The following is an 8,059-nucleotide window of genomic DNA, read 5'->3' on the forward strand; positions in this document are numbered from 1 at the left end:
GGACTGAGCGGCGAGGCGGCGGCGCCGAGTGCGGGGGGGATGCGGAGTCGTGCTCGGCCCTGCCGCATCCCTCGGCCGCCCGCCCGCGCCCGGCCCCGCCCGGCCTTGCCCGGGTTGCACGCACTTCTCCCGCGGCCCAGAATCCACTTGACCCTGCTGGGGGCTCCCGCTGGCGGCGGACCCGGGTGGGTGCGGGGGAATTCCCCGGCCCCCCAGGCGCGGGGAGAGTGAGCTGTGCCGCCCGCTGCAGCGCCCCAAACAAACCGTTTTTGCTCTCCGTTGCGGTTTGGCCTCCAGTGGGGGTCTCACCCACCCTCTAGCTGGCCAGCCCTGAAAACCAACCTCCTTTCTTTTTATTTCTTACGGGGAAGGGGGACAAACTGGCCTCCGGGTGTCGACTTCAAACTTGCCGCCTGTCTCCGGTCTGGAAAGGCAGGTGATCAGCTAGAAGGGTGATTAAGAGTATCATCGTGGCTCCTAAAGAGTAATAATAACCTCCCTCATTGTACAGACAGCTCTTCCCCTGGCTTACTTTTTTAGACATGCTGAGAAGCTCATGTCTCCATCAGGGCCGTACCTCTGCTTCTCCACAGCTGGCCTAGAACCGGAAGCCCCTCCAAGGCCCCCTGACTCTCCTGACCTCTTGGCCACAGCTCCGAATTCTCACCAGGGATTCCCCAGAATTCCTGGAGAGCAGCTCCGAGCCCTGCAGTTATGCCTCACCACGCGAACCAAACCTCGCACTCCCCGCCAAAAGGGAGTCCCTTCCAGCACTCTCCCCTTTGTTCCTTTTTCTGGACAAGAACCGCTGACTGGAGCTGCCAGAAATGTAACTCCTGGGTGCGAGTGACGGGATCCCTCCAGCGTCAAGCCGAAGAGTCACCCTCTCACTTCACCCACCTCGGAATGAGGATTCACAAACTCAATTCAGGACACAGGTAGAAGACCAAAAGGCCAATGAGTAGTCTTCTTTCCTATTTGAGATTGGATTTCAGAATGCTCAGCCTGGCTCCCTTCTTCCCCCGGCTCTGAATCAGTCCTTTCTTCATTAGCATCCATAACTAATGTGCAAAATGTAAAACGCTAAATTAAGGCAGAGTCAGCATCAACATAGTCTGAGAAGAATGGAATTGTTATTTTACAAGCTGATAACTCTCAGCCCTTAAAAACCCCTCTGATTAGCTGAAGGTAGCAAGAAGGTTAGGAAAAAACATGGAGAATATGAATATAGGGGGAAAAAGTACAGGTGTGAAGGGCTGGCTGCCCAAATCCCAGTGCACAGTGTATTTGGGAAAAGGAAAAAGAAAAAAGGAAGAAAATCTGTCTTTCTAATATCCCCTTAGCATACGCCTTGTTGGAAATGTTTGCTTTGGCGAAAGTGAGATCGAGACACTGAGACAGCATTCCCAGGAACAAAGGCTGGGGGTGGAGGGTGGAGGAGGGAGCAGGAACAGCCCCTGTCTGGAAGAACTGCAAGTTCTGAGGCCTGAACAAGAAGTGTGTCCTGTTCCCGTGCTCCTGGGTGCAGCTGGGAAGCTTCTTCAGAAAGGAGACCTCCCGGCCCTCACCGGGATCTGGCTTTCCTTCCCTTCCCACCACATCTGTTTATACAAAGGAGGGCCGCTGAAGGACAAACATAACCGTGTTTACTGCGAGTCCCATGCTGGGCTTGGAGCTCAGATACAGATTTGCCCTCACCATGGAGGCTGAAGATAAATAGATGATCCCAGAAAAGGAAAGAGGGAAGGCTCTGGGATGGTATAGAGCTGGTTGAGGAGTTTACTCATGAAAGGCCTCTCCCGAAAAGCCATGTAGTAACGGGCAGATTTACATTTGAATTTAAACTCTGGTGCCTTGTGTTAATATATGAGAGTGTGTGCACCTCAAGCAATTGCAAGGCGGGTATTTAAAAATGTTTCTTTAGGAATAGCCACGATTTTCTGTTTGGGGCCTCTAACATGGGGATAGTTGGATTGATTATTTCCAGTGTTATGGTTTTGTCTAATAGTGTCTTGGAGAATGAGGGCTTTTGAGGAAACCCAAATAATAGTTGCAGATCCTGTCTTTTACTAAGCTGTCATGGAGATAAATCCAAAATAGTTTTTACAAGTAAAATGTAAAACAGTTAGTGAGAGCCTTTATGGGAGATCTTTATTATTTATCTGGTTTATGAAGATGTTCCTATTATCCTCCAGCCTCTGGGTACGCAAACCAAAATGAGCACTTAATCTAGTTGTCAAAATTTTAACTCCTTAATACTAAGCAAAAAAAGGGTTTGGACTTTTGGGGATTAGAATGTCAGAACTAAAAGGGAAGTTTTTTATGTAAAAGAGAAAGAGACTAAAAATAAAAAATTTAGAGTGATGTTTTCTATGAAGCTGCCTTAGCTTTTGCTCATCCTATAGTGCTTGTGACCTGAGGGGCTTTTCTCCCCACATGGATGCAAGCAACACCCCTGGGAGCCGAATCAAACCCCCAGCAAAGGGGAGGGCTGCTGGGGGAAGCTGCTGAATGAGAGGAACTGCTTGGCGTCCTGGGTCAGATTGGTGGGTTGGTGTAGACTAAATGTACCAAAGAAAGGGACTAATAAATGAGTCCTGCTCAGTCTGGGGCCCTACTCACATTCTGCCAACCTAGAGCTGGAAGCCTCCTAAATAGACCCAGAAGCAAACGTATGGCATGTAAGATCTCCCTTCAGATATGATTTGATAGAAGAGAAGCCTTACATGGCTTTAACTCATGCCTTATTCTGAAGACTCAGCTGCAACTCAGAGGTCGCTTTTGTAACCAAGTGGAATTTTTTTTCTCTCTCTCTTTATAATCCCACCATTCCCCTAGAAAAATATGTCTGGCCAAAAGCTGGCTCTGCAGGTGGTCCTGCTGGAAGGTGATAGGAGCAGCATCAAGCTGCCTCAGCCCCTACAGCATCTCCTCCAGCTTTGTCCCTAAGGACACCATTCTCTCCTGTTCCAGCAAAGCTGCAGACGCATCACTCCATCTGCTTCTCCTTCCAGAGGCTTCTTGGGTGTTTGTAGCTGTATCCAGAGATTGCAGGATAAACCCTCTAGGCTTTCTCCTTGCAAATTACATGCTAATATGTCCAGCTCCAGGACAGCATAGATTTTAGATCCACCCAGGAGTTCTTGTGTCTTCAGACCTTTCCCTCCCTCTCCACAGGTATCTCTGAGTGGTTCTAACCTAGGATTCGAGGTGCCTTTCTTTCTGTATTTTTTTCATCATTCACCAGGTCCCGAGCAGATGGTGTGGCTGTGCTGGCTGTCATCACTCCTCCTATGTTTCCATGGAAACATGGGGCATAGGGACCATCTCCGCCTTGGGCTCTCTGACAGTATCCTCTGGTGAAGAACTTCAGTACTTATACCCCTCCCCCCAGCCTGTCCGCTGTCCTAGGGAGTTGGAGACCTTTCTGGGGCCCTGGGAGCCAGGGTCATTTCAGAGATCATCTAAGGACATACTCCCTGCAAATTGTTGTGAACTGGCTGGGAAAAAGAGGGAGGGTAGAAAGGGGGCCAATACCCCAGTCGAGGGCTGAGACCTGTTTTAGATGGCAACATATTTGGACTATCTGTCCCTACACGCAGCTTCCATAATAGCTGATTATTGCCCAGATGTCAAAAGAGATGCTCCTAGGGTTTCGTCTGCTCATCAGACAACAGATATTTATTGAATGTAAGTAGTTGCTGAGATTTTATGCTTCACTGACATTCTATCCCCTGAGAATGAATGTTCCTGGGAATGTGCATTTTTCTTTCTTTCTTTCTTTCTTTCTTTCTTTCTTTCTTTCTTTCTCTTTCTTTCTTTCTCTTTTTTTTTTTTTTTTTAACAAAACCAGGTTTTTCCCTAAGGAATGCACCTTAAAGTTTCCAGCATCCTCCTGCCTACATAATTCACTTATATAGTCACTATGACATTAATTAGATTCAGAAGTCTGTGGTAACAGCAGAGCTCGGCAGGGTCAGAGGGCAAGCAGGGCAGAGAAAAGAGAGGGGAAAATGAGCCCTGGGAGAGGGGAAGGAAGTGGAGGGAAGTTTTTCATGCCCTTCAAGTTCCAAATAAAACAAAGATAATTCCAAAAGTGGTCGGCCACTATAACATTGCTTAGAGAATTAAAGTGTTAACAAATTGAAGAGTGCTTTAAAATAAAATGGATGGGGCATAAGCGTGTATGTCCTGATGTTAGTTCCTCCTTATACAGCTGGTACTAAAGGATGGTGGGTGAAGCTTACCACATTTTAAAAAGAAAAAGGCACACATATTAAGTTGAAAATGCAGGCAGGAAGGACATTTTTCATAAAAGCGGATCAGAAAAGCATCTCCTATCACAGATCATGTATTTTATGCCATGCTGACCTATGTTGGGGGATATCTCATTATTTTGTGATATGAGAAGATCCCTTGATGCTGGTAACAAGAACCAAGAAGACTTAAATCTTAATATCCCCACAGGTTCTTTGTCATTCTTCTTCAAGATGTGCCCTGGCCATTCATGCAAGTTTCAAGGACTCTCAACCTGTTGAGAATAGAAGATAGCTAATCTTATCATTAAGCAAACATGTCGATATACTATCAACTGGGTGCTGCTTCTTTTTTTTTTTTTTTTTTTTTGTTTTTTTTAAGACGGCGTTTGCTCATGTCACCCGGACTGGAGTGCAGTGGCCGGACTCACCACTGCAAGCTCCGCCATCCTGGGTTTCATTGCCATTCTCACTGCCTCAGCCCTCCCGAGCTAGCTGGGCTACAGGCCGCCCGCCACGTCGCCCGGCTAGTTTTTGTATTTCTTAAGTAGAGACGGGGTTTCAACGCAGGTACGCCAGGATGGTCTTGGATCTCCTGACCCTCGTAGATCCGCCGTCTCTGGCCCCAAAGTGGGGATTACAGGCTTGAGCCATCACGCCCGGCCAACTGGGTGCTGTTCTAAAGTATCAACTCCATTTAGTCCTCCCAAAAGTACCTGAGGTATGTTGCCATTGTTTTTATTTTGCAGGTGAGTATGCTAAGGAACAGCTAAGTGTCACAAACCAAAGCATGGCAGATCAGGAATTGGTATGGCATTCCTGGTAGCTGTGATACCATACTCCACCTCCCACAACTTTTGCCTTAATTATATATAGCATTGGCGCATTCTCATGCTCACAGGCACTGAAATAATGAAAGTAATACAGGCCCAGTCAGAAGGTGAGAGAGAGCCCTCTACCTCTCTCTGCAATTCTCTTCCCATCTAGTTTTGCCCCTTGAGTTCTGCCATAACCACACCTGGAGTGAGGCACTCCTTGTCTCTAGCCTCAGCGTCTTCCTTTGCAACATGAGAAGACTGGATTGGATGTTCTTTGTCTCTGTCAGTCTTTGTCTCTGACAGTTCTGAAATGTTAGAGTTCTGTTTTTTCAGTTGTTCTTCCTGAGCACTGCCAGACAGGAATCCCTGGAGTATGTCAAGAGAGTCATAAACCTTTTCTTGTTTAAAGGTAGGACCTCCTTCTTGGCTTAAACAAATCCCAAGGTGTTGGTCTGCTTCAAACAGGAGTGCTGTGCCATCTGTGAAGTATTAACAGACGGTAAGAGGAACGTGTTCAGGAAGAGGACACTTAGCTTAGGTCTGGGGGAAACATGGGGAAGAAGTCACAACACAATTGTGGATGTCAGGCTCTTTTCTCTGGGGCACCAGAGAGTATCCAAGCATGGGGATTGGTGGTCCCCATGCAGCCCTCGGAGGAAACCGAAGCTGCAAATGCAGCAATTAGGGCTTACAGCCTGAAAATGGTGACATCGCAAAATTGCATCTTAATGGGTAAAACATTGATGGTGAAAGGGCCGCAGAAGATCTCCACAAGGTCCTTCAGGTAGAGGCATCTCCCACTGCTCAGAGTCCTGCTGGAGGTCCCCAAGTCCCAAACGAGAAGAAACAGAGAGCAGAATTCACCTCATCAGGAGCTTAAGATAAACAAGTTCATGCAGCAGACATGGCTGGCTGCCCGCCCAACATCCATCTGCACTTGTCCTTGATAGCAAAACCTGAGTCTGATTTGGGGAAGTCACAAGCCCAGCTCACATAACTGTATTTTCCAGTCTCTCTTATTGCTAGAACTGGGCATGTTACTCAGTTCTGGCCAATAAAATACCTGTTTATGTCAGCCAGGATTTCTCAGAATGTTTTGCTTCCATGCAGTAGACACCACCCCTTCCTCTAGGTCACTTTCTTCTTCCTGTCCAGAAAGGTGGAGAAGCCATCATGGATTTTAGGAGCAAAAGCCACAGACTAAAGTTGGCAGGTCCAAAGTTAAAAGGAGTCTAGGTTCTTGATGACTCTGCTTCATATAACCCTACCGTCTTTGGACCATCCTACCTAGATCTGGACTTTTAGGAATAAAATAAGACCCTATGTGGCTAAGCCACTCTAGCAGTGTTTTGAATATTGCAGTTAACCCACTGGAGAAGTCACAGTCCCTTAAGTGTGCCCCGCACATTGCCGTGTGTAGTCAAGTCTACCAGCTATCCCAGCCTATATGCCCCAATGAGGGCAGCACTACCGAAGAATTAAGTGTGATTTACAAAAACCTATGATTACTTCCTTACATGTAATCTTGACTTCTGAGTTCACTCCAATTGTAAGCAAGTTAATTAATAAGAAACTCATGCTCAATTGTCTGAAGACTGATTAATCTGGCTCCAGGATTTTTTGAATAGTCCATATTATTGTTTCTTTATTTTCCTGTGATTTGTTAACCTGGTTAAGTTGCTGTGACATCCTCACAGGGATACTAACAGATTGCATTTACGAAAAACAGTGTAGGAATAATAATAGCCTCTCTTGTGTTCTTGCCACATACACAAAAATATGCATGTTTGAGAGTTTGTCATTGTTTCTACCAATAAACTAATTATCACTGTATGAAGCTGATTTACTTCAGAAGTAGTTTAGGAAAACAACTAATTAAGTGCAGTATGTTGAAATATAAACTGCATTACAGGGTTAGAACCCTATAATAAGATCACAGAAGCTTGAAAGTTGGGAGAAGCCATCGAGTCTCTCTCTAGCTAACCTCCTACCCATTGCAGCACTTCCCTCCATATCAACCCTGCTATGGCTAGTGTCCACGTGAATGTTTCCAGTGGTAGGGAGTGCACTCTCTGAAGAGCCTCCCTATTTTATTTTTCAAGGGCTCAACTCTAGCCAGAACAACATTCTTCCTTATATTTATGGATCCCAAATTGATTTCCCTTGTACCTTCTTAACATATCTCAGGTTCACAGTAAGCATGCAATTAGAGCTCAGCTTTGCTGAATTCCTTCTATTGCATATATTGAGACTTACGGGCTCAAGTATTTCCTCAGCACTCTGGTAGAAAGAAGTCTTTGCTCAGTGGAATACCATACAGAGAGGGGGGAGCCAGTCTCTCAAGAGGAGCTCATGGCCATGGAGATGAGAGAAACCCCACCTTCTTCTAATTTGTAGTTGGTTTCTCAGAAGAAGGGAGCTTCATAAAGAAGTTGGAGCTGGCCACAAGAAGGAAAATGCCCACTACAAGATAGGAGGCAGGAAATCCCTGGAAAGAAAGATACCTCCCTGCTAGTTCGCAAGGAAGAGGCTGGGCCAGGCGTGGCGGCTAATGCCTGTAATCCCAATACTTTGAGAGGCTGAGGCTGGAGGATCACTTAAGCCAGGAGTTCAAGACAAGCCTGGGCAACATGGTGAGACCCTGTCCCTACAAAAAATAAAAAATTAGCTGGCTGTGATGGCACATGCCTGTAGTCCCAGCTACTCAAGAGGCTGAGGTGGGAAGATACCACTTGAGCTCAGAAAGTCAAGGCTGCAGTGAACTGTGATAGCACCGCTGCACTCCATCCTGGGTGAAAGAGTGAGACCCTGTCTCCAGTGGAAGAAAAAAAGAAAGAAGCTGCACAATGGGAGGTAGAAAGCAGGAGCCCAAGGTCGTGAGAGGAGGAAAGTGAGTGAAGGAAGGGGCTCTGATTAGAGCTACAGGCCGGAGGGCCTGCCCTGCTCCACCACTATCAATAGAGGGAGCTACTCTTTCCGGGGATA

The sequence above is a fragment of the Rhinopithecus bieti genome, unplaced genomic scaffold (genome assembly GCF_001698545.2).
Source record: "Rhinopithecus bieti isolate Rb0 unplaced genomic scaffold, ASM169854v2 scaffold_28016, whole genome shotgun sequence".
Classification (NCBI taxonomy): domain Eukaryota; kingdom Metazoa; phylum Chordata; class Mammalia; order Primates; family Cercopithecidae; genus Rhinopithecus; species Rhinopithecus bieti.